This window comes from Staurois parvus, unplaced genomic scaffold (genome assembly GCF_062004578.1).
Source record: "Staurois parvus isolate SC_StPar_1 unplaced genomic scaffold, SC_StPar_1.0 ptg000463l, whole genome shotgun sequence".
NCBI classification, from domain to species: domain Eukaryota; kingdom Metazoa; phylum Chordata; class Amphibia; order Anura; family Ranidae; genus Staurois; species Staurois parvus.
This window is the reverse complement of record NW_028318259.1, coordinates 512,510-539,307: the sequence shown is the minus strand read 5'-3', so window position 1 is coordinate 539,307 and position 26,798 is coordinate 512,510.

The following is a 26,798-nucleotide window of genomic DNA, read 5'->3' as shown; positions in this document are numbered from 1 at the left end:
GGCTGCTGGATGTCAAGAATCTGGGCAGGGATGCTGGTTGAAGTCAATGACCGAATATCATATACAGTACTCAGCATGAGTACACAGCACCAAGTGTTTTAGGCATGGAATGAACAAGTTGGCAACATATTGCAACATTTATCTTTTTCCAAACTTTAAGAACAACCTCTTTTAGAGCCTGAATGCTGGATGGAGAGTGATGCTCAACTTGTCTCTTCAGAATTCCCCATAGGTGTTGGATTGGGTTCAGATCAGCAGACATACTTGGCCACTGAATCACTTCCACCCTGTTTTTCTTCAGAAATGCAATAGTGGCCTTAGATGTGTGTTTTGGAACATTGTCATGTTGGAAAAGTGCACGACGACCGAGGGCACGGAGCAATGGTAGCATCTTCTCTTTCAATATAGAGCAGTACATCTGTGAATTCATGATACCATCAATGAAATGCAGCTCCCCAACACCAGCAGCACTCATGCAGCCCCACAGAAGGACACTGCCACCACCATGACACTGCCACCACCATGAACCTCGGCTTGACTCTGACTGCTCTCCGTCTGCTACCCTACTGACCTTGGCCTGCTATTGGACCTTGCTCTGTCTGCCTTCTTCATATTGAACTCTGACCATGCTTCAGCCTCACCATGTATGACCCTAGCTCACCATGATGATGTCTCTGGCAGTCACCTGCTATCAAGCTCCTGGCACCTGCCTTGTACCTTTGTCACCACCTTCAGGGAGCTTCAGAAGGACACTGCCACTACCATGTTCCAACCTCAGCTTGCCTCTGACTACTCTCTGTCTGGTACCCTGTTGACCTTGGCCTGCTATTGGACCTCGCTCTGCCTGCCTTCTTGGTACTGAACTCAGCCTGATATCTGACCACACTTCAGCCTCACCATGTATGACCCTAGCTCACCCTGACGATGTCTCTGTCTCTGGCAGTCACCTGCTATCAAGCTCCTGGCACCTGCCTTGCACCTTTGTCACCACGTTCAGGGAGCTTGGATCAGAGCCGCAAGGGAAGTCCTCTCATCAGCTCGGCCTCCAGCCAAAGTATGTGACACTTTGAAGCACTTATTTTTATGTGTTGCATGGTTTGCACAAATTTGAAGGTATAATTCCATATGATCGATGCACTTTATTCTGCCCATTTGAAGGTTTAGGTCCATATGACTGATGCACTTTATTATACTGACTGTATGAACATATATATGAAATTGATGCCCTTTATTTTTCTCATTTGAAGGTATAGGTCCATATGACTGATGCACTTTATTATACTGACTCTATGCACATATATATGAAACTGATGCCCTTTATTTTGCTCATTTGAAGGTATAGGTCCATATGACTGATGCACTTTATTATACTGACTCTATGCACATATATATGAAATTGATGCCCTTTATTTTGTTCATTTGAAGGTATAGGTCCATATGACTGATGCACTTTATTATACTGACTCTATGCACATATATATGAAATTGATGCCCTTTATTTTGCTCATTTGAAGGTATAGGTCCATATGACTGATGCACTTTATTATACTGACTCTATTCACATATATATGAAACTGATGCACTTTATTTTGCTCATTTGAAGGTATAGGTCCATATGACTGATGCACTTTATTATACTGACTCTATGCACATATATATGAAACTGATGCACTTTATTTTGCTCATTTGAAGGTATAGGTCCATATGACTGATGCACTCTATTATACTGACTGTATGAACATATATATGAAATTGATGCCCTTTATTTTGCTCATTTGAAGGTATAGGTCCATATGACTGATGCACTCTATTATACTGACTGTATGCACATATATATGAAATTGATGCACTTTAATTAGAGTGTTGGCACATGCATAAGTAATATTGCACTGTTTTTTGATAATTTGGGTGTTTTAGTGCTGCATTTGTGTACCGGGTGATTTTTAAACACTTTTTTGATTATTGCAGCTGCTGATAGGTAGTCTGGTGAAACAGCGTGGGTCTACAACATTTACATATTGTAACGATCGCATACTTGCCCATGTGTTGTAATCATTGTCCATTTGCCAAATATTGCAATGATTGTCCATTTGTTGGTCCCCGAATGTAATGATTGTATGTCTGCTGCCCACATATTACAAAGGCTGTACATTTGTTGGCCACGTAATGTAATGATTGCCTGTTTGCTGCACTTATATTACAATGATTGCCCACATCCTGCGACTATTGGCTTTAGTGGAGTACATGGTATGAGAATCGGGTTACTTGTGTATTGCAAAGATCGCACCACCTTTTATTAGGGCATCACCTAGGGTTAACATCTAGTTCTTGATGCTGTCTCAGACATCACATCACAATCCTGATTCCTGTACTGTTCTTGGTAGTGCTCACAAATGTCTGACACTGATCAGCCTCTGCTGCAGTTTCTCACTTTGTGACTCGCTTCAAAGCTGCATAGGCCAAAATGGTGTCATACATCCCAAGATTCTTCATGTGCATTTTCTTCTTTCTTCTGGAGGATGCACCCTCCTGCCTGAGCTAAGGGCAGATGGACTCCAGGAAGTAAATGCTACATGAATCATCTGCCCTTACTCAAGATGGCCACAGATAGAAATGCTAGGGGGGGGGGGGGGTTCAAAGTGATTTCTCAACAAATAAGACATGGAGATATGGACGGATAGGGGAGTTTTGCTGTGGATATTAAAAAATGAATGAAATAGTGTTTTCAGTTTGTATTAATCAGGTATGGTAGAGTTCTGCTTTAGGCAGCTATCAGTATTTTTATATATCAGTCTTCTATGAGACTATAAGGCCTTAAATGTTCCAGTGACTGTAGGATGTTCCAGTGACTGTAGGATGTTCCAGTGACTGTAGGATTCCAATGACTGTAGGATGTTCCAGCGTCTGTAGGATGTTCAAGCGACTGTAGGATGTTCCAGTGTCTGTAGGATGTTCCAGCGACTGCAGGATGCTCCAGCGACTGTAGGATGTTCCAGGGACTGTAGGATGTTCCAGGGACTGTAGGATGTTCAAGCGACTGTAGGATGTTCCATGGACTGTAGGATGTTCAAGCGACTGTAGGATGTTCCAGCGACTGTAGGATGTTCAAGTGACTGTAGGATGTTCAAGTGACTGTAGGATGTTCCAGCGACTGTAGGATGTTCAAGTGACTGTAGGATGTTCCAGTGACTGTAGGATGTTCCAGCGACTGGGTTGGTGTCACCTGGTGCAGTAACACTTGGTGACACCCCCTCCGACGATCCCCGCAGAATGGATCGGATCTGCGGATTGAGCATAATGGATTGGACTCCGATCCATTATGCTGAATCCACAGATCTAATCCATCCTGCGCGGATCGTCGGCTTTCTTTACAACTTACGTTTTTGTGGAGCGGGTTCGGTGTCACCCCGTATAGGTTGCATGCCGATGATCCCCACAGGATGGATGGGATCTGCGGATTGGGGAGCATAATGGATCAGACTACAATCTGCAGATCCAAACCATCCTGCGGGGATCGTCGGAGGGGGTGTCACCAAGTGTTACCGCACCGGGTGACACCAACCCTAGGGATGCCCCTGCATCTGAGTATGTGATAAGATACCGCTGAGTTACTAAAATCCGGCATGAGTTCTATTATGAAGTCAGCGGGATTCCCCGCTGACACCTGAATGTAAAAAGAATTGGCAGCGTTGGCAAGCAATTTTTTAAAAAAACGGCGCGGGGTTCCCCCTCCTATTCATACTAAGCCCTTCGGGTCTGGTATGGATTTTGAGGAGCACTCAAAAAAAAAATGGCGTGGTGTCATCCCCCCCCCCCCCAAATCCATACCAGACCCATGCAGCCCTGATCATGCATCCCAGAAGGTCAGGAAAAGGGGGGGATGAGTGAGTGTCTCTCCCCCCTCCTGAACCATACCAGGCCACATGCCCTCAACATGGGAGGGTGTGCTCCCCCCCCCCGGAGAGCACCTTGTCCCCATGTTGATGGGGATAAGGGCCTCTTCCCCACAACCGTGGCTGGTGGTTGTGGGGGTCAGCAGGCGGGTGCTTATTGAAATCTTGAAAATTTAACAAGGGGGCCCTCAGATTCCACCCCCTGATGTTAAAGAGTATGGGGTACATGGTACTGCTACCCATTAACAAAAAAAAAGAAAAGTGTAGTGTAAAAATGACAGCAGTCTTTGACAAGTCCTTTATTAAAAATAAAAATAAAAAAAATGTTCCCTCGAAGTAGATCCACCGTCAGTCACAATGCCCGCCGCTGTCCGCTACCCGGAAAAAGAACCCCCCCCTGCTCCGCTTGCGACTCCCACTTCCGGCCATTTGACAGCTACGCCCTCTATGACAGTTCTTAAATACTGTCATGACGTCACAAGCGGGTGGGGTTCACCCACCCCTTGTAATGTCATCCTATGCTGTGATTGGCTAAAGCATTGCACCTGACCTGTGGTCAGGTCATTACTTTGACCAAAAACAATGCACTGTCAGGGCGAATTGCACCCAGGGCGCCCCATTGTGGGGCGTGGCAGGTGAACAGCCCGTTGATCGCCCGTACCGCTTGTGTGTTCGGCGAACACGTGAGCGGCTCATGTTCGACTCGAACATGTAGACCAGGGGTAGGCAACCTGCGGCTCTCTAGCTGTTGTGGAACTACATTTCCCATGAGGCATTGCAAAGATTACAAAACTGAAAGTTACAGCTATGACTTGCAGAGGCATGATGGAACTTGTAGTCCTGCGGCTCTCAGGTTGCCTACACCTGATGTAGACCAACACTATTTCTGACTGATGTGGAAATTTCTGTTCTGAGTCCCAGAGCCCGGAGGCTTTGTAGAGCTTTGGCACAGCTGACCATGGACCTTTATATGTGTGAGCTGGGTGATGTTGAGGGCTCTCTTGCTGGTCCTGTGTGTCTTCTTACTTCTTGCATGGTTTACCACTGCCAATATCTGTTGAGCATATCTCCTAGTCACACTAGATGGAACTAGATCCATAATGGTTAGACAGGAGCTTTTAGCAGTTCAGGTAGCCAGAGGGGTCTAATTCAGGTCAGGACTGAGAGACTCTGCAGGCCAGTCCCTCTGGAATTTCCCCCTGCTCTGAGGTTTTCAGGGGTGAGGGCCTTGGAGGCAGTGGGTGGATCTGAGGAGTGGTTGGACCTCAGCCAATCCCCAACAGGAGGCTTGGCAGGGGGCTGGACTCCCTTAAAAGGTGTTGGAGCCTGCTCAGTAGCGGGAGTTGGAGAGCAGTGGTGGGAAAGGAGTGTGAGTCAGGAAGATGTGAGGCTGGAGGAGGTCTGCTGGGATAGGGCCTGCCTGCGATCATGGAGTCAGAGAGGAGGAAATCTCGGGGACTCTCTGGTCTCCTGAGAGAGGACCACCTGTGTGGCAAGGAAGCTGACAGGCCTGGTAGCAGCAGCCATTCCACTGAGCAGGAGAGGATCTGAGAGAGTAAACCTATGCCCCCAGGCAGATAGGGGAAGGAGAACTTTGGTGGGATACCAGATTAGCCCCCTTCTAGTGACTGTGCACCTACTTAAAGGGAACAGGAGCCAGATCCCCTGCTCAGGAAGGAAAGTTACCAGACTGCTGGGTGGAAAAGAAGTTCATGTGGGGTCTGGGGTACTACAACTGGAGTTGCTGGCTAGCACTCCAACAGAGACTGTGTGTCTTAAAGGAGAAGCTGTGAATAGTTCAGGAAGTTTGTCCTCAAGATTTCGGTTCCCTTAGGCATCCTCTACACCCCTTACCCCATCCAAGTTTAATCCCCTTAATTAATTAAAAAAAAACAAAACAAACACCCAACACTCAAGGCCAGATTTTCTGACTAAAGATGAACGCTGTGTGACAAATGCTAATGGAGCGGCTGTGCAGGACTATAGGGGAACCTAAATTCAACAGCAACTCCCAAGGAGGTAGTGCTCACTCTCTCCCTCTATATATATATATACATCCACTTGAAGACCACAATACATATATACAGTATATACGTCTGTACTTCAAGTGGTTGTACCGGGATGATGCCTGTCATAAAGCCCAGATCAGTGGAGGGCTGCAGTGATGGTTGTCCTTCTGGAACTTTGTCCCATCTCCACACAGGATCTCTGAAGATCAGTCAGAGTGACCATCGGGTTCTCGGTCACCTGTCTTACTAAGGCCGTTCTCCACCGATTGCTCAGTTTGGCCGGGTAACCAGCTCTTGGAAAAGTCCTGGTTGTGTCAAACTTTTCTTCCATTTGAGAATTATGGAGGTCACTGTGCTCTTGGGAACCTTCACTGCAGCAGAAGTTTTTTGTAGCCTTCCCCAGGACTGCGCTTTGCAATAATCCTGTCTCTGAGCTCTGCAGGCAGTTCCTTTGACCTCATGGCTTTTGCTCTGATACAGTATGCTTTGTCAGCTGTGAGACCTTTATAGAGAGGTGTATGCCTTTCCAAATCACGTCCAACCAATCTAATTTACCACAGATGACCTCCAATCAAGGTGTAGAAACATCTCAGCATCGATCAAGAGAAAAGGGAGCCACCTGAGCTAACATTTCAAGTGTTGCTGCAAAGGGTCTGAATACTTATGCCAATGTCTTATTCCAGTTTTTTTTATTTTTAGCAAAATTCACAGACATTTCTAAAATTCTGTTTTCACTTTGTCATGTTGGAGTACTGAGTGTAGAGTAATGGCAAAAAAAATGAATTTAAACAACTGTAATATCAGGCTGCAACATAAGTGAAGGGGGTCTGAATACTTTCCAAATGAACTGTATATACAGTATATATATAAATATATTTTTTTTATTTTTTTTTTATTTGACAGATGCTGTCAATCCCCTTTAATGTAGCTGGCCAGCGGCACATAAAAGGCGAGAGTCAATTTGTCACAAGTAATTATTTAATAAATGGGTTTCTCTGCTGGTTTGTCCTGTGAGACAATGACCCAGGTCACCTAGCTAGTTGGCACTTGGTTGTTTTTCACCGGAGTGTTTGCACAAATACAGCTGAGTGATGTTGGCTGGGGCAGATGCTGGCAATTTAACCTGTTACATGAAATTAGGTCATGAAGAAAGGTTTCTGTTACTATTTTAGACATCCCACATGGAAGAAAATTATATTTGAAATATATTTTAAAAATATTCTTCCCAAATATATTGACAAAAATTTTAAATAGTAAAATTTTTGGCCATATTCAATATATTTCAATAAATAAATAAAAATATATATATATACTGTATGTTGAAATGCATTTTTATTACAAAATATATGAAAAATATTTTTAAAAATACATTTCAGACATACTGTATGTCTTCAAAAATGTATTTATTGAAATATATTGAATACGGCCAAAATTTTAGTATTTAGTATGTAGTCAATATATTTGGGAAGAATATTTTAAAAATATATTTAAAATATATTTTTCTTCCATGTGGGACTCCACTTCCAGCCTTTGGAACGCTCTTCCTCCATGACCACTGTTTCCCATTAACAGCTTAGCTACTTGGATTGCATTTACAAAATATATGTATTTCAATATATATGTGTGTGTGTGTGTTTGTGTGTATATAATATATATATATATATATATATATATATATATATATATACTGCATGTTGAAATGCATTTTTTATATATTACAAAATATATGAAAAAATATTTTTTATATATATATTTTTTAAATATATGCTTCAGATTTTTTTTAACATATAAAAAAGTCATTTTAACATATATTTTTTACATATATTTGTAAATGCATTCCAAAAATGTAGATTCACCCTAGGTTCACATCTGTGCGGGTGGTGCGGCTGCGGATCCGCACGAAAATCTGTGCAGCTGCACCACCCGCACAGAGACATGCGGACCCGCGGGCGGGTGCCATTAATTCTAATTACACGCCGCCCGCACTGGAAAACGCAACCGTACTGAGAACCAAAGTTCCCGTGCGGGCTACGTTTTCCAAAGAAGTGCAGGGACTTCTTTCCCTGCGTGTCACGGGCACGGGAGTCCATTCAAATGAATGGGCTCTCGTGCCCGTGCAAAACGCAGCCTGCACGGCCGCATAGATGTGAACCGGGGGTAAATGTATTTTTGAAGACATACAGTATATTTGAAATGTATTTTTAAAAATATTGTTCATATATTATGTAATAAAAACGCATTTCAACATACAATATACATATGTGTGTGTGTGTGTGTGTGTGTGTGTATATATATATATATATATATATATATATATATATATATATATATATACTGCATGTTGAAATGCGTTTTTATTACATAACATATGAAAAATATTTTTAAAAATACATTTCAAATATACTGTATGTCTTCAAAAATTTATTTATTGAAATATATTGAATACGGCCAAAATTTTAGTACTTAGTATGTAGTCAATATATTTGGGAAGAATATTTTAAAAATATATTTAAAATATATTTTTCTTCCATGTGGGATTCCACTTCCAGCCTTTGGAACGCTCTTCCTCCATGACCACTGTTTCCCATTAACAGCTTAGCTACTTGACCTCCAGAAAATGTACCCTCTTCATGACCAGGCCATTTATTTGCTATTCCGCACCATGCTACTTTAATTGGCAATTGCCCGGTCATGCAACACTGTACCCAAAATAAATGTATATAATTTGTTTTTACACAAATTGAGCTTTCTTTTGGTGGTAATTGATCATCACTGGGTTTTTTATTATGTAAACAAAAAAAGACAGAAATTTTGGAAAAAAACCCCCAATATTTTCCCAAAATGTATTCTGTTACATGTCTTTGGTAAGAAAAACCCCAAAAAACAAATGAATCCCAGTAAGTGTTAATTGGTTTGTGGGAAAGTTATAGCGTCTACAAACTATGGTACTGGAATTTATGCAATTAAAGATGCTATGCTGGCAATGGCGATAATCAGCAGCCTATAGTGGGGCTGTTATTGTGTGGTGGGCAATCTGGTGCTAAAAGACATTGCTGGGAGGGACAAGAACTGACTGACACTGACATTGCTCCTGACACTAATACAACGATCAGATATAATATTGTACACTGGGCCTAACAAATGTAATGTGTGCTGCTTTTACTTACAGATTTGGCTGTGTTTTTCTCCTTGCTCTGCTGGGAGAAGAAACAGCCAGATCACTGTTCTGTGAACACAGAGTCCTGTGTGTTTGTAATGACAATCTGTGATTGGACACAACCGATCATCAGGTTTCAGCGAAAATAATGGGCTGAAGCCTGTTGGCTAATGTGCACAGGTTGGCATGGGGCGCATGCGCGTGAAAACCTGGAAGGCAGGCGGCGCTGTACAAGTACGTTTCCTGGCCTGCCTGTACAGCTTGCCTGCAGTAAATCTACTGTAGGCGGGTGGCAAGTGGTGAAGGACTTCTGTTTTACAGCTTGCAGTCTTTCGAAATGCAGCATCGCTCTCTCCAAGCATCAGAACTTCTCTTGTGGTGTTTCCCTTCTTTGGAGCTCTTTTCTTCCCTGATCATCTTGTCTCCTTCCACAGAATGGTGTATTTAGGTTTTGTGCTGCCCTAAGCACAGTGGCGTTCTGAGGCAGGTGAGGGGGCGTGGTCAGCACCTGGTGACACCGACCGCATGGGGTGACACCGGACCCGCTCAACAAAAAGGTAAGTTGTAAAGCAAGCCGACGATCCCCGCAGGATGGATCCGATCCCCCTTACATCAGGTGTCCCCATCAAAGTGCCCCCTTACATCAGGTGTCCCCATCAAAGTGCCCCCTTACATCAGATGTCTCAGAGTGCCCCCTTACATTGGGTGTCCCCATAACAGTGCCCCCTTATATCAGAGTCCCCATCAGAGTGCCCCCTTATATCAGAGTCCCCATTGGAGTGCTCCCTTATATCAGGTGTCCCATCAGAGTGCCCTTTTACATCAATTGTCCCCAACAGAGTGGCCCTTTACATATGATCATCCCAATCAGCGTGCCCCCTTATATCAGGTGTCCCCATCAGTGTGCCCCCCTTACATAGAATGTTACCATAAGATTGCCTCCTTACATCAGATGTCTGCATCAGACTGGCTCATGGATTAGTGGATGCACCTTCAGAGACCTGGGGAGGCACAGCTCAAATCTGGGTGGACACAGCCCACCCCAGCACCCCCTAGATCCGATTGTGACTGTGCAACCTAATCGCTGGGGCTTCCCCCAGCGGCTTGTAAATAAATACCTGTCTTAGAAAAAGAAAGAAAACCTGCTTGAAAAATGATGAATTGCTCACGCAGACACGACGAGATGATGAAGCCATACTTATTTTCCTATAAAGCCAGACGCTGGTACAAAAAAGTGTCTGTATATTTATTTCAATTGGCTCTGTACAACGCTTTTGTGCTTTACAAAGCAACTGGACATAGTGGATCCTTCCTAAAAATTTTGAAAGACCCTTACATCTGGATTTTAGTTTTACAAAAAGTAAAAAAAAAAATTAATAATTTTAAAAAAATTGGCATTTTATTGAATTACTGTTTTATAGTTACTGTTTTATTGTCAACTATTGTTTTTTTTGCACTGATCTATTTATTCTGCCAGCAACAGGGTTTTGCTCTCAGAATATACATCAGTGTGTGCAGTGCTGCTGGATGAGATTTTTTTAAAAAAGAACATATATGCCCAAGCATGGGGGCCTGGGGTGGCCAGTGGGTGGATCACTCCCATGCTTCGGCATGTTTATTTTATAAAATATTTTATAAAATTTTATAAAATTGTTTGGCACAGATTTCAATAAAAAAGCTGTTTTATTGACTTACTGGTCTATGGCTACTGTTTTATTGTTAACCAATGTTATTTTCTTTGCAGGAAAGCCATTCAGCTGCAGCACCGATCTGCTTATTCTGACAGTAACAGGGTGTGCTTTCAGAATATACATCAGTAATAGAGCAATCTGTTACATTTGATGTATGCCCAACATTAGAAGTGGGTGAATGCAGGGCAGTATATTCTAATGGTGGGCATACCACACACTTTTTTCTGGCAGAGAATTCTTCTCTTTTTTTCATTCAGCCCACAAAAAAAAGAACATAACATATATACCCAACAAAGACCAGCGACCTACTGGTACATCACTGGACTTTAAGTGGTTATACAAGGATGATGCCTGCTGCAGGCACCATCTTGGTATAATTTTTTTTTCAGCCGGAAATCGGCTTTCATGTAAAAGCAATCCTAGTGGCTAATTAGCTGCAGGATTACTTTTACAAGCAGAAGATGCCCCCCCCTCTCCCACTCTCTTCCAGTCTACCACAGCTTTCTGGGGCATTCCCCTGCCATCGCGGAACCTGAGAATGCAGCTGGTGTTTCTGCCAGCTGACCATAGAGCTGATTGGAGACCAGAATGATGCTAGTCTAAGAAACTGGAAGCTATGGGCATTTCATCACGTTGGATTCACCGGATATAAACAACGCCATTTTTAAATTGGGAAAGCATCTGATCACACCGATCTTGGTGAGATCAGATGATTTAACGGCAGAGGAGATATCTAGAGTCTGATAGACCCCAGATTTCACAGAAAACAATACCTGTCACTGCCTATTTCTATCACAGGAGATTTACATTCCCTGTGGTAACAATAAAAGTGATTAAAAAAAAATCTTAATAAATAATAATAAAAAAATTAAAGCACCCTCGTCCTCCCATGTGTGCGCACAATGTCGGTATGTAAACAGCGGTTGCACCATGCATGTGTGGTATTGCCATGAATGTCAGATCAAGGACAGTAATTCTAAGACTAGACCTCCTGTGTAAATCTAAAATGGTAGCCTGTAAAGGCTTTTGAAGCATCGCCTATGGATATTAAGAATATATGTAGTTTGTCGCGGTTGCACGGGGCGTGCGCCATTTTAAAGCATATCAGGTTTAGTAACCATTTACTCAGCATACCATCGTCTTTTATATTTTATCAAACAATTGCCCAATATATTGTGTTTTTTGTGCATTAAAATGAAAATAAAGTATGTTTTTTCCAAAACAAATTTGCGTTTGAAAACTTGCTGCACAAGTACTATGTGACATAATTTCAACACCCACCATTTTATTCTCTAGGACATCTGCTTTAAAATAAATGTATAATGTTTGGGGGGTTCAAAGTAATATTGTAGTAAAAAATACAGATTTTTAAAAGAGAGAGTGATGTGTGGCATAAGCTGCTAAGGCTGGGAATAAAATGGCAAGATAATCCCCCCTCCCCCTAAAATTATCCCTTTTTGGAACCCACACTATTTGATGAGAGTCATGTTGAGAGAATAGAAGAATTTATTTTTTGGAAAATGACACCAAACAAATATTTTTTCTGCTCAAAGTTGTCACTTAAATGATTTATTGCTCACACATGCCATGGGTATATATGGAATTACTCCCCAAAATACATTCTGCGGCTTCTCCTGAGTATGGGGATACCACATGTGAGAGACTTTTTGGCAGTCTAGCCAAGTACAGGACCCCAAAATCCAATAAGCACCTTCAGGCTTTTAAAGGGTTTTATTTCCTCATTATACTTCCTGACTACCTATCATAGTTTCGGAGGCCCTGGAATGCCAGGTGTCAAGAGAACCAGAGAGCACACAGAGACAGATTGCACGAAACCCAACGTGTGGGTGTTTATTGGGGAGGCTTTTGGGGCACAGACAACAGTTCCTTTAGTCCACAGATCCACACCAGACACAGCAACACAGTAACGTTCTCTGGAAGGCAATATGGAACAACAGGGGTATGGTAATCCACAGGGTTCAGTCTTTTGGTCAGCATGGGGTTAGTCCACTTACTGGTGCGGGGAGCTTGACACAGAGGGTTACAGCCCACACAGGCAGCTCCAGGCAGGGAAGGGTTAAGTCTGTCCAGCTCACAGGCAACAAAGAGTTAAATCCAGCCAGGAAATATGTCCAGCCCGCAGGCTCACAGGGAACAAGTTGTAAGTCCAGTCAGGGAAGGGATTCCAGGCAGCAGAGAGTTCACCCCACACAGGAGAGGATCCAGCAGCAGACGGGCAGTCCGGTCAGCCAGGGAGATGAGGAGGGGGACGGGGGATGGTCGGATGAGAGAAGCTGGCGCTCAGCACAGCCTTCTCTCACACACGCAGCCAGGAGAACACAAGGGGGGTTACCCTGCTCTCTCTTAAGTAGGGAGCTGGGCGCCTTGCTGCTGCAGTGGTAACCCGATACTTCCTGACGGGCTTTCATAGCAATGGGTCCTGTCTCCCAGGTCTCCAGACCCGCCCAGGGAACACGGCCTCTGGCATGGAGCCTGGGAGGATGTGCATGAGGGGGAAGGGAGGAGGGGGGTCTGTTTGTGGATTCCCTCAGCAGGGGGCCAGACTGCCAGGGAGAGATGGGTGAGTAGCTGCTAAGGGCTGCCTGGTTTGGGGACATGGAGGACTAGAAGTCCCAGCATGGACGGGACAGAAGAGTGAGGGGCTGCTGAGGAGTGGGGGGTGGCAGGCAGCAAACCTAGAGGATGGGAGAGGAAGGACCAGCTCCGTGACACCAGAATAGCACAAACCCCCCTCCCCCCCAAATGACCCCTTTTTGAAAAATAGACACCCAAAGGAATTTGATCAGTAGCATGGTGAGTATTTTGTAGATCCTGTTTGTTGCCACAAGTTTTTGGAAAATGAAGAAAGAAAACAAAAATTTATTTTTTCTTTTCTTTTTTAATATTTCAAAGCCTTGTGAGAAAAATAAGATGTGCAAAATACTCACTGTGCCTCTTATTAAATTCCCTGTGGTGTCTACCTTCTGAAAAGGGGACTTTTTGGGGTACTGCCCTGCATTTTAGCGACACAAGAATGTGATAAGCAGTCACACAAAGCAATCAATATACACTTATTGCGATGTGTTTTACCAAAGACACGGAGCAGAATACATGCTGGCTTAAACCTTTGATGAAATTTGAGTTTATTGGATATTTTTTATAACAGAAATGAGAAAATAATGTTTTTTTTTTCTACATTTTTGGTAATTTTTTTCTTTATAGTGCAAAAAATAAAAAACCCAGAGGTGGTCAAATACCACCAAAAGAAATCTCTATATGTGGGAAAAAATGGCATAAATTTAATTTATGTACCGTATTGCATGACCGCGCAATTGCCCGTTAAACTAGCACAGCGCTGTATAGTAAAAAATGGTGTGAATTCCATTATCTATACCATAGTTTGTAGACGCTATAACTTTCACACAAAGCAATCAATATACACGTATTGGGATTTGTTTTACCAGAGACATGGAGCAGAATACATGCTGGCCTAAACCTATGATGAAATTTGAGTTTATTGGATATTTTTTATAACAGAAATGAGAAAATATTGTTTTTTTTTAATAAAAAACCCAGTGGTGATCAAATACCACCAAATAAAGCTCTATTTGTGTGAAATAAAGGACATACATTTTGTTTGGGTACAGCATTGCATGACCGTGCAATTACCAGTTGAAATAGTGCAGTGCCGAATAGCAAAAAAATAGCCTGGTCAGGAAGGGGGGTATATTATCCAGAGGGGGAGTGGTTAAAGGGCGCCTTAAGATTGTGTAGAATTTTAAAGGGTGCCTTGACTGAAAAAAAAGTTAAGAAACAATGTCCTGAACTCTAACAATCTGAACACTCAGAACACTTTTTACCTGTAGAATGCAACCTCTAATGAGTAGGACCCTCATAACTCCTGCTCCCTATTATTATTATACAGTATTTATAAAGCGCCAATAGTTCGCTCAGCGCTGTACATTACAATGGGAGACAATACATGCGACAGAACAATACCAATACAATGAGATACACGAGGGGTTCGAGGGCCCTGCTCCTTGGAGCTTACAATCTAGGAGGGAAATGTTATTCTTGGTAGACTGTAAACTCCAGTGAGTACAACCCTCATAATCCATTTCTCTATTCCCTTCAATGATTAGTACCCTCATACCTTCTGTTCCTTTTTAGATTGTAAGGTCCATTAGTAGGGACATCATAATTGTTATTCCTTAATCGATTCTATGCTCCAATGAACAGAACCCTCATACCTCCTATTCCATACTAGAATGTTAGCTCTGAGCAGAACCCTCATACTTCCTGTTCCTTGCTAGAATGTTAGCTCTGACCATGACTGTTGGACTTGCAGAATATCGAGGCTAATACTTACCCCTAATCCATAAAAACCACCACCACCACCCTTCAAACCTTCCCCACCTAAATGACCACGCGACTCTCTTTTTGGTGTAAACCCGGCCATAGCAGCCATTTATTTAACATAACTCAAACATAACACTTCTTACAGTACACTCAAATAATAACTGACAGTAATGATCCCAACCGGGTCCAAGGTCTTCGAAGGTACCGTTACTCACATCACAAACTCGGCTGTATCTGACACCCAATGAAAAGGCCCCCAGCCGCTACTACACCGCCTCGGGGACAATACTACAGTTACGTAGTTCCAGATACAGCCAATGAACTCCCACATTACCAACCTGACCTTATAATTGGGAAGGGACACCCATACCTATGATGGGCTCAACCCATAATCCACCAAATTGCCACTCCAGCACCGCCTTCAAAGACCCATCGACCCCTGATGGCTGCCATGACAAAATAAACAGACAAACACATGGGGACACAAAAAGCCGTTCTGAACAAGAAACAAACTCCAAATCATGTGATTCATGTGTTCCAATCAGCTCCATGGCCACAGGTGTATAAAATCAAGCCCCTAGGCATGCAGACTGCTTCTACAAACATCGGTGAAAGAATGGGTCGCTCTCAGGAGCTCAGTGACTCCAAGCGTGGTCCTGTGATAGGTTGTCACCTCTGCAATAAGTCCAACCGTGATATTTCCTGGCTACTGAATATTCCACGCTCAACTGTTAGTCCTCATACACACGGGGCATTTTAAAAATGCTGGTAGCATTAGCTGTATAAAGTCATATTAAAATGCATTTTTTAGTGTTTTTGCATTAGAGTTTAGCTGCGTTTTTACACATTTTTCCGTGTTTGCTTTTTTAACATTTTTTTACACAAAAAAGAAACAAACTTTTTGCTAAAAAAAACCCCTAAAAATGTCGGTTTGCTGCGTTTTACTGCTCTTTTCAGCGTTAGAGTGTTTGTACAGCTAAAAAACTCTAGTAAACCACTAGTTCTTGTTTTTTTTCCAGCCAAAAACGCTGATTAAAACCTATATGTGCATGGACACATAGGATAACATGCTAGGGAGTTTACTGGCTGTAGAAAAAGACACCAGAAGACAAAAAAAGATGTAAAAATGTCCAGTGCACATAAGGACCTAATGGTCGTAACAAAATGGAAGCAACTGGGAGCAACAACAACTCAGCCATGAAGTGGTAGACCAAGTAATAAAAAGACAGAGCAGGGTCAGCGCATGCTGAAGCGCACAGTGCACAGAAGTTACCAACTGTCTGCAGAGTCAATAGCTAAAGACCTCCAAACTTCATATGACCTTCAGATGAGCCCAACAACAGTGCGTAGAGAGCTTCATGGAATGGGTTTCCATGGCCGAGCAGCTGCATCCAAGCCTTACACCACCAAGTGTAATGTAAAGCATTGGATGCCGTGGTATAAAGCACGCCGCCACTGGACTCTAGAGCAGTGGAGACGTGTTCCCTGGAGTGACCAATCATACTTCTCTGTCTGGCAATCCAATGGACGTGTCTGGGTTTGGCGGTTGCCAGGACTGCACTGTGCCAAGTGTAAAGTTTGGTGGGGGGGGATTATGGTGTGGGGTTGTTTTTCAGGGGTGGGGCTTGGCCCCTTAGTTTCAGTGAAGGGATCTCTTAAGGCATCAGCATACCAAGACATTTTGGACAATTTCATGCTCCCAACTTTGTGGGAACAGTTTGGGGATGGCCCTTTCCTGTTCCAACATGACTGCACACTAGTGCACAAAGGTCCATAAAGACATGAAGCAGCCAGTTTGGGGTGGAGGAACTTGACTGGCCTGCTCCTGACCTCAACCTGATAGAACACCTTTGGGATGAATTAGAGCGGAGACTGCAAGCCAGGCCTCCTCCCCCGACATCAGTGCCTGACCTCACAAAAGTGCTTCTGGAAGAATGGTCCAACCTTCCCATAGACACCCTCCTAAACCTTGTGGACGGCCTTCCCAGAAGAGTTGAAGCTGTTATAGCTGCAAAGGGTGGGGCCAACTCAATATTGAACCCTACAAACCAAGACTGGGAGAACATTAAAGCTAATGTGCGTGTAAAGGCCGGCCAACCAATACTTTTGGCAGTATAATGTGCATGTAAATCATTTTTCCTGGCAATTAAATGGCAATGTTTATAGGATAATAATTCCCTGTATTCCGCTGTCAGATAATCCACCCAGACACAACATTTCCTTTAGCTGTGATAACATCACTTGTTGAATCAAGTTTCAAATCTCTCTCTGTTGTGTAATAGGTAAACATTTTACAAATGGCTGGTCACACCTGGAATTACCAGCTGGCCCTGTAACAATAGACCAGAAGATTAATAATGACATCTGCATGTACTTCAGGTTCTATTGTCTCATAATTGGGCTCCTGCAATTTTTTCCAAGTACGTAGAGTATTTGTGATAGCTGTTGTGATAAGATGTCAGCCACCTTGGGGAAGACAGAAGTCAGCTGACTCATAGACTTGTGTTACGAGAAAGAGCAGTAAAGCACAACTACTGTGTAGTGCTGCAAATCAGAAAGCAGAGCCTGCATATGTAATGAGAAAATATGGCTGTCCTCGTGTATGTATCGCTACCCTCTTGAGAGCCGCTGGTTTTGGTCCTCTTATTTCCTGCACAGCCAGGCACGCACATTTTCCAGACACAAGAAACAGTCCATTGGCTTTTGTTTGTATTTATTCGGGAGTTCAACTTGGATAGGGTAAAAGAGATTATGGGATGCCCAACTTGATTGAAGAATAACAAAAGGAGGACAATTTATTTCCCTAGAATACTGCAAAGTGACAGACTTTTGACTACGTTCCAGCTGGAACCATAAGAGTCTTTAGGAATTCAATGTCCCCTGAGTGGATTTTCAGCAAAGTGACAACCTATAGGAGCTATGGGTCCCCTTTGTGAACAAAATACCAGCCCAACCAGGCTATGGCATCTGATCCCATGGCAAAGGATTGGGCAAACCAGGGTCGGAATGACAACTCATGGGGCCCCTGGGCAATAGGGGATCATGGAGCCCCTGTGTCCTTGCCCAAACTCAAAAAAGCCTATTAAAAAGGTACCAGGGGCATCTCATGGGGCCCCCTACTGACCCCGGGCCCTCGGACAGTGCCCAAGTTTCCAAATGGTCAGTCGGGCAGACACTAAGCTGTCCCCTAAAGACTTACCAAGAATTTGCATCCAGGAGTCTTCTCCATTATAGGTCTTGGGAATGTAGAGGTATTCACACTGTTCTTATCCTGCTACTGTGGATAGAACTGCTTTCAGGCCTTCTGTTCTGGTTCTTTTCCAGGCTATGCAGGCTGTCCTTCCTTGGTGGACTGCAGGGCAGTGAAGTTCCCTCCTTCAGCTTTCCTCCTTCATCCAAGCTTCAGTCTGGTGGCAGGACCCCCCCTTCTCCACGGCCCCCTCCCAGGCCACACAGCAGCACTTCACTCCTCCATCTTCCACTCGACTCCCCTGCTGACCAGGCTCTGTCATATTTATGCTACAGTCTACCACACTGTCAGGCCTCCTGCCTGGGATTGGTAAGACTCCCATAAATATGTAGATCAACCCCTCCTCACCTCCGACTACTGTCTTCTATATGCTTCTGCCAGCTTCTAGAGCAGGGGGAGGTACCAGAGCACTGGCTCGTAGAGCCCTCCAGCTGGACTTGAAGTAACCCTCTCACACCCAGGCTTCTAGCAAGCCTCTAACTACAATCACCAACTATCTACACAAGAGGGTGCTACATGTACATATGTCATTTTACATGGCAACAAGCGTTTGAAGGTATATTGTAAGCTCACAATGTTTCCTAGTTCTGGATAGGATGATAAAGGATTAGAATTCCTGTTGGATTTTTAATGCTAGCTGGGGCTTTCTCACTTCTTGTCTGGCTGACACCAGTTTCAACAGACAGGAACTGTGGGAAAATCTGTAACAGGGACAAAGAATAATATAAGTTTGGAAAAGTAAAGAATGTTGCTGGTGGTACTGTCCAATAGTATTGAAATGATGGTGGTATACGTGATCTGGATACCCAACAGGCAGCTTCTACATCCCAGAAGATCTGTACAGTTTCCTTGGTTTGTAGTGCAATACAGTAAAAATATGGATTAAAATACCACACCACTATAGTCCAGATACAATTTTTTTCCAGCAAGGGTCAAAAGGACGAATCGTGTAAGAAGTTGGCTTGGCTGACAAATCAGCTACTGTTGAGATTTGTGCAGATTATCACACCTGATAAAATATTATTCAGGTTTCAGCCAATATTTAGTACATTGTTTCCTATTGCATGCCTTGGTGAAGGGGGAGGGTTGGGTTCCCGAAATGTGCTGGATGGACCCTTGATTGACCCATTAGAATAAAATTGTATTTGGATTATTGTATTGTACTTCACTTCTTATTTTTGCTGTACGGTAATAAAAACATGACAGGGGTTTAACCTTCCCATAAACAAGGGTCTCCAAACTATGGCTCTTGGACCACAGCTGGCCCGCTACAAGATTTTTTTTCCATTTCATGACAAGGATCAGCCTGCCTATGGTCTCCCCTTTAACCCCCCCCCCCACTTCCCTATGTAATGGTGGATTCTGATGGGGACCCTGACCTAAGCTGAACTCTGATGGGGACCCTGATCTAAGGATTATTATTATTATTATTATACAGTATTTATAAAGTGCCAATAGATCGCTCAGCGCTGTACATTACAGAGGGGGACAGAACATGTGACAGAACAATAACAATACAATGCAAAACATGAGGGGGATCGAGGGCCCTGCTCTTTCGAGCTTACAATCTAGGAGGGAGGGGATGTGGGGGATGGGGTGGTAGGAAGAGTGGAGGAGGTTGGCAAGTTAGCAAGGGGTGGGGTAGGCTTCCCTGAAGAGGTGGGTTTTCAGGGTGCGCCTAAAGGAGAGGAGAGTAGGTGATAATCTGATGGGTTGGGGCAGGGAGTTCCAGAGGATGGTTACACCCTGGAGAAGTCCTGGAGGTGGGCATGGGAGGAGGAGACCAGGGAACTAGAGAGAAGGAGGTCTTGTGACGAGCGGAGAGTGCGTGTTGGGTGGTACTTGGATATTAGGTCAGTGATGTAGTTCGGGCAGTATGGTGGACGGCTTTGTACGTCAGTGTTAGGATTTTGAATTTTATCCGTTGCGCAATCGCAACGGATAGACTCTAATAGGGACATTGATGTAAGGGAAACTCTGATAGGGAACTGATGTAAGGGAAACTCTGATGGGGACCCTGATGTAAGGGGGGATTCTGATGGGGATCTTGATATAAGGGGGGACTCTGATGGGGACCCTGATGTAAATGAAACTCTGATGGGGACCCTGATGTATAGAAGCTCTGATGGGGATGCTAATGGACGCTGATGTAAGGGAAACACTGAAGAGGACACTGATGTGAGGGAGCTCTAAAGAGGCCACTTTTGTAAGGGGAACTCTGATGGGGACCCTGATGTGTGGGAGCTCTGATAGAGACGCCGATGTAAGGGAAACTTTGATGGGGATGCTGATGTAAGGGAAACTTTGATGGGGATGCTGATGTAAGGGAAACTTTGATGGGGACCCTGGTGTAAGGGGAGATTCTGATGGGGATTTTTTTCAGCCTGAAAATATTTGTAGAATATGCAATGTGACCCTCATACCGATACGATAATAAATCCTTATTCCCAGTGCTAGAATATCCAAATGTTCCTTAATCAATAGTCCTCTTCGAGTGATCTTCTCACCAATAATGCTCACCATTATGTGAGAAGTTTTATATTTGAGGTGCCATCTGAATGAAGACCCCATAGAGATCTCAGTATACCTGGGACTATTATACCTTGCTTAGTATAAGTAGAGTCTTGGTGGGGTTAAAATGCTTCTCCTTGGGGTCCTTCTTAGCAACTTCTTTATCCATCTGGTTGGTGCCCACAAACAGCTGTCCACAAATTGGTCACTGACCATATACTCCTGAGGACGTTCAGGCCATCTCCATGAAATGTGTAGAGTGATTAATCAGTTAGTCTGCTGCCACTGTTGTTGGAATGTGAATGTACTTTACAGGGGCGGACTGACAACTCATGGGGCCCCCGGGCAATAGGGGATCATGGGGCCCCTGTGTCCTTGCCCAAACTCAAAAAAGCCTATGAAAAAGGTACCAGGAGCATCTCATGGGGCCCCTTACTGACCCCGGGCCCTTGGGCAATGCCCGAGTTTCCAAATGGTCAGTCTGCCCCTGTCCATGTGTGACCTGCATTACTCTATCCAAAATGAAAGAAAAAAAGGTTTTCCTATTGTTCTAGTTTAATATTGCCTCTTCATGTTTTATTGTAAACCAACAAATGAACATAAGTGGAAAAACACCGTTTGTGCATGGTTATTGGTCCTTCATATTTCTTGATGAAATCGTTGTATGACTACCATTGAAGAGGGACCGGTAGCACAGAGTAGGGAGCTTTCCAAAGAAAAGATTAAAAGAAGTATTACACCTCATTCCTCTACCACCAGTTATTGAGCATTTAACCCTTGCACTGTGAGGTGGGCCACTACAAGGGTTTATTTTAATTCCCAGAGCTGTGCTTTAATATAGGAACACAGAAGAAAGTATCAGTATGTGACTGGTGGGGGCAAGCTTGGGTTTGGGCTTGTTTCAGACTGAACCTAAGCTCAGATGACTACTCTGAAACCCAGTTTTTTGGAGAAGTGGACGCTGAGGATTGCCCTCAGGGCAACAATGCAATGCAGAATTTCAACAATCTCCATACTTTGGAGGCATTTCCTTTAGTACCTGAGAAGTCTCATATTGATCTCATGTCAAGCCTTGACTACATTGTACTGCAGCAGACCATAAACTCCAGTTATCTAAAAAGAGATAAGAGAACGATTTTATGCCTGGCCTGGCCAGACAGCAGAAATGATACAAAATTACCATCCAACATAAAACAGCCTTTTTTCCAAGTCTTTCCCTAGGAAGGAATATTTAGAATGCTGCTCAGGGACTGACATTCCATTCATTCTTCTGAAGTATTCTATACCATTTTGTAGCATTGATGAATCACATCCCGGGTCATGTGTCTGTAGGCACAGATACTCTTCTGACTAATACAGTTATCATTCTGATGACACCTGGGACTTTGCACTATGATCATTTCCAGCGATGAACAATAGTAGGAGATAAAGGAAGGTCACCAGGTTCATCTTCACTGTGCCATCATTGATTGCGCCATTGTTTTATATACACAATTCGATGCATTTTTTTAAAAAAAAGAGGGGTTGGAAATGTATAAAAAAATGGGGATTTTTTTTCTTAGTAGCCAATCAGAGTTTAGGATATCTGTGAATTCACATGGTATGACAGAAAAAGCCAATGAGAGGAAACTTGTCTTCTTAAAAGGGACCTAAAATCAGATTTTTTTTTTTCGTTAAAGCTGTTGTAAAATCTATACTTCTCCTTTACAAGGTAGGTCAGGGCATGAAAAGTACGTATATCCAGCACAGAGTGTAAAAAGAGGATGAAAATACCTTTATTATCAAAATATTATTCAGGTCACCTGCCCCCTTTGCCTCTCCTGGGCTCTGCATGCTGGTAATATCACTGCGGCTTATTCACTTCATCAGGTTGCTATTGTTCTAATGTATGCTGACATCTAGTAGCTGTTAAGGGCTGACGGCACCAAAGAGGAGAGGGGTGGGAGTGGAAGGGAAAAGGAGGGTGCCAGGGAGTTCTCAGCCGTGCCGTGGTACTCTAGGAGGGGATCTGTTGGTTAATCAGCTCCTGGTAAGCAGTAGAATAAAAGAAGATTGACCACAAGTACCACGTATCCCAAACCTTCTCCTCCCTTTGGTAGAAGGAAGCTGTAAGGTGTTCCATATGTTCAACATCATTCATTTCAGATAACCACAGAGAAATGAGAACAGTGATGAGTTGTTTCCATAGGGCAGGAATGCATGCCCTTGCCGCAGTTAGCAAATGTACCGTAAGTGAGGATTTGTACCACAAACGTGGGACACTATTAAGGTGAAGTAAATAACTCATAGGATGAGACCCCAGATCCACGGACTTAAGCTTGAGAACCAACTGGCCTTCTTGGTCTCAGAAAGGACTGATTTTAGGGCAATGCCAAAAAATATGCAAGTAGGAACCTTCCTCTCTCCCACACATCCAACAGAAACATGTGCAGGAAGATCTTGTGAAGAACGAACAGAACTCTGTACCAACGGTAAAGAACCTTATAGCCCTTCTCCCAAAATTTACTTCCAATGGAAGACGAATGTGCAAACCACCCACTCCATCTGAGCCAGAGAAAAGGTCAACTGTAGATTTTTTTTCCATTTAAGTATATAAGAGGAATAAAACCCTCCAGTAGTTTATACAATTGGGACAGGGGATGAGGGACATGTGAGGTGTCTATACACAGGTCTTCAAATGGGGTAATGTTGCAAAATGCCCCAGATTTGGTGAGAGAGGTTTTCAGAAAATGGTGAATCTGGTACACAGACCAGGGGTTGGCTTAGGGAAGTCTTTGTCTTCTTACACTTCAAAAGACTGGAAAAACATACTGTGTACTGCAATTATCTAAAGGAAAATTGCATTGGATTCAACTTCTGTATCTTATTGAAGAGGTATGCTGCCTGTAGATGGTGCTAAGTCAGCAGGTGACCATACTGTCCGGACAGACTGGGACAATGGAGGTGTGTCAATTCATGAAGTGGCATTTGAAACAGAACATGTAGTAAGCTGTAGAAACATGAAGAAACGGAGCATGCACAACGATGGTAACAAAGTTTCAGAACCTAGAGAAGCCTTCAAATTGGGGCCACTGCTATCCAAGAAGTGTCAATTCATGAAGTGACATTTGAAACAGAACATGTAGTAAGCTGTAGAACAATGCGAAGAAACGGAGCATGCACAACGATGCACAATGTTGCAGAGCCTAGAGAAGCCTGCAAATTGGGGCCACTGCTATCCAAGAAGCTCAGTGGCACAATCAGCAGATATTTTCAAGGAAGATCCGATTAGTGGAAAATTTGTGGAGAGGTCTTTATGTGCATGTATGCTAAGGTATTTGTAAGCATACCACTTCCAGGTATTTATTACCTCTCACAGAGATGATAGTACTCCCACTGACAATGCCATCTACCTCCTGGACTGAGATGCCAATTCAGAGATGACACAGTCATGTAAATCCTGGTGCCTGGGCAGTTCTTTGCTGTGTTCACAAAATTACTATTCAAGATAAAACAGTCGGACATAAATTGTTTTCCAAGTCTTTTCCTAGGAAGAAATATTTAGAATGATTATCATAGTCTGACATTCCATTAATTCTTCTCCCGATGTAGTCTATACCATCTTGGAGCACTGGAGAAGACACATCCCAGGTCTGTACACACAGATACATGCCTTACTAATACAGTTATTGCCATGATGACCCAGAGGACTTTGTACAATGATCATTTCCAACAGATGCGTTATTAGCTGGAGATAATGGAAGGCCATCAGGATAATTTTTCATGGTTGTCACGATTTTCCACGAAATTGAGTATCGTGATGTAGTCGGAATGGTATGGACTTGTAAGAAGGTTCTCGGCTAACAAAGGCAAACGTAGCTACGTATTAGCGTAGTAGAAGAGGAAGTGTAGGGTCATTCATTCTATGCTTTTTCTATTACAATATTTCCATACAATAACTGTACACAGAAAATCAGATATTGTGTTCATGTACAATAAAAATGTTCTAGTTAGCACCTTTGGTTTTTGAAAAGTCAGGACTGGCTGTGGAAAGCACTATACTAATGATCAGTTAATTGGCCAATCGTTCCTCTTATGGAAATTTTTGTACAATTTCCATACTGTGTATACGAGCCGTTAGGCTAATTTCACATGGACATAGACCCCACTGCCACTTCTGCGGCTGATTGCTTTTCATAGGCAGTTGTAGGGGTTCAGTATCATCTCCTGAATGCCTGTTTATTTTTTAGGCTGCTTTTTCCCAGAAGGGAAATTTTGCATTAAATACTTTAGTGGGAAAGTTGGACAGATGCTTGTCAAATTCAACCTGCTGAGCTAAAATTGCAGCAACACATGTTTGTTTGAAGGTGGGTGGCCGGAGGTGGATAATTTCACAATTTCAGTCATCTAAAGAAGGATAAGTAAACAAATTTACAACTGGCCTGACCAGATAGCAGAAATAATACAAAATTACCATTCAAGATAGAAAAACATTAAAGAATTATTGCACCAACAGTAGGTATGGGGTTGGTGGAAGACCAAAACAGCACTTCTTAGTACTTCTTCTCAAAGCTGACAGTCCCTGGATGGAGCAGAGACTTCTGTATGCAACAGACAGGTGTAGCATCCAATAAAACATGGGTTCCTGTGTTATATCTGTACCTGGTATGACTGCAACTTCAGGCCAGTGGACTCAAATATCCACAGCAGCAATATTATCCTTGACAGCAGGATCTGCTTGGGTTCGGTCCTTTTTCAGTATCACGTAGTACATGGTATTCCCAGATAGCCAAGGTCCTTTGGGCCTAGGGCTCTAAGCTCAGGTAACAGCTTGTGGTCAAAAAGAAGCCACCAACCAGTAATGAGATTCAGTCTTGGGTCAGATCTGGATGCGCCTCAACCTGCTCACTTACCCAACAAATTATTGAAACTGTTTGCCCACCTGTTTGGTTAATGATGTCTCCCAGGGTCGCTGGCACTGTGTTTTTCATTACAGCATTGCCAGGGATCCCAGGAAACATCATTGACCAAGTATGGATCCCCAGTGCTGTTTTTCACATTGAAAAAGATCAGTATAATACAGCATAATATAGCAGGACAAGCCAATTGTTCATGACATATTATCAAAGTTCTAGATGCCTAAATACAGGTGAATATTAAAAAAAAAATGTACACTGCCTTGGGAAGAAGCAAAACATGATGCACATGTATAGCATTTTGGATACATATAGAATTATCAAGGTCAAAGTTATATACAGTATCTCAGCTACGGGTTGGCAGAAGAAAGACCACTATGGGGGAATGACACCTAGGCACCAAATCCACTGATAGCCATTCTCAACCTGCAGAGTGGAACATTGCAGGGACACTACAACAGACAAATCAAACTCTTAATTTACCAATATGGCATCCCTAAACACATGTATTGGGCAGACATTTTTTATGATCCAGGGACAGTGGAGAACCCATGTGGTCATGGAGAAACTGTCTAATTAGAGTCCAAAAGGTCTGAATCACATGGCATGCCCACAGAAGATGATAGAAGGTACCCGTGATGGTAGAACATAAGAAGCATAGTGGGCTATGGGAAGGCCTATATCGAGATACACGGACTGGAGTTAGCTATGCCCCTCAGTATTGGTGGAATTTTATGGAGAATACCAGTGCCTTTTTTTTATACTGTCACTTTTAAATATGTTAGAAATTCTGTACATAGCCCTACAGAACAGACAGTGCACAGTCTACATGTGTATATCTTCTTCACTGCAACAAGGAAACAGGAAACTTTATTCAGAGAAGAGACATAGAGTTTACCATAGCTGCAGCTACAAACTTGGAAACACTGCCACCTACTGGTTTAAGAATTAATATCTACTGAATATTGATGTAGCTGTTGCAGGATATACATGAACACTGTGTTCCAACAAAAGGACTACCTTGTACTATTCT